The 947-nt window shown below is 55.1% G+C and overlaps 1 protein-coding gene across 5 annotated transcripts in view; it reads right to left on the bottom strand.

Moving 5' to 3' along the window:
• Nucleotides 1-947, bottom strand: part of SOX1 (SRY-box transcription factor 1) — a 703,575-nt gene that overhangs the window by 50,768 nt on the left and 651,860 nt on the right. The window lies entirely within an intron of this gene.

The following is a 947-nucleotide window of genomic DNA, read 5'->3' as shown; positions in this document are numbered from 1 at the left end:
GTTTAAATTTTCAGGCTGTGGGATGGGGCTTTAATGCAGCGGCAGTGCCCTGCGCGCTGAGCTAATAGAGGGCCTCTTGGCCCCATCTGAATGCCATTTATCTTACCTCGAAGAGACAGAAACCAGCTGTCCTGTGAGCGGAAATCGGATTTCCCTGGGTTGGGTGGAGGCCTGTAACTACCTGGGTCTCTTTGGAAAGCGCATTTGTATCATACAGGGCGGCATCCTTCTGACAGGGGGAACCGGCCTGGCCTGCGCTGACCCTGAAAGGGTGAGATGCCCCACAGGACAGGACACTAGCTTTGGGGAGAGAGTGCCACCTAAATAAAATAGATGAAGCTTTGGCAGATCAGGCAGAGATAGGCCCTTTTGGATGGTGTTTGACCCTACATCTCAACTTAGGAGCAGTGAGAAAAAGTGGGCAAACATACTGAGTTTTCTGCCAAACCAGCTAGAGGGAGATTTGCACTTCTTGCTCCGGAAACACGCCACTCTGGCTCCTCAGGGGCCACCTGTCCATTTACCAACTGACTACTCCTGAACTGGCTCCCATGGTTCTGGGGAGTGGAGGAGCCCCATCCAGACATCAGGCAGCAGTGGAGGGCTGCGTGGGTTTCAGGGTAGGGGTTCTATGCATATTCTTGATTTTCAGCCATTTACAATTGTGCTCAACGCTCAGAACACACAGGCGGATTTGCTTCTGGAGTAGAGGCTGGTTACAGCCCCGCTTCTCAGGTGTATCCTCTGCCATCAGGCAGGTAGGTGCAGGAACCCCCCCCACCACCTGGAGCCTCTTCCCTCAGACCCAGCACAGCCAGAGCAAGGTTCCAGGGGCCTCCTCTTTCCTTGCAGGGAGGGAGACAAGGACCAGCAAGTCCAGCGGCCCAGGTGCCAGTCCCCTCCCTTCCATCCCCATCTCTTTCCCTCTGCTTCCAAGGCAGCCTCCC

Source organism: Callithrix jacchus, chromosome 1 (genome assembly GCF_049354715.1).
Source record: "Callithrix jacchus isolate 240 chromosome 1, calJac240_pri, whole genome shotgun sequence".
In the NCBI taxonomy this organism is placed as follows: domain Eukaryota; kingdom Metazoa; phylum Chordata; class Mammalia; order Primates; family Cebidae; genus Callithrix; species Callithrix jacchus.
The sequence above is the reverse complement of the archived record's forward strand: the minus strand, read 5'-3'. Positions and strand labels throughout refer to the sequence as shown.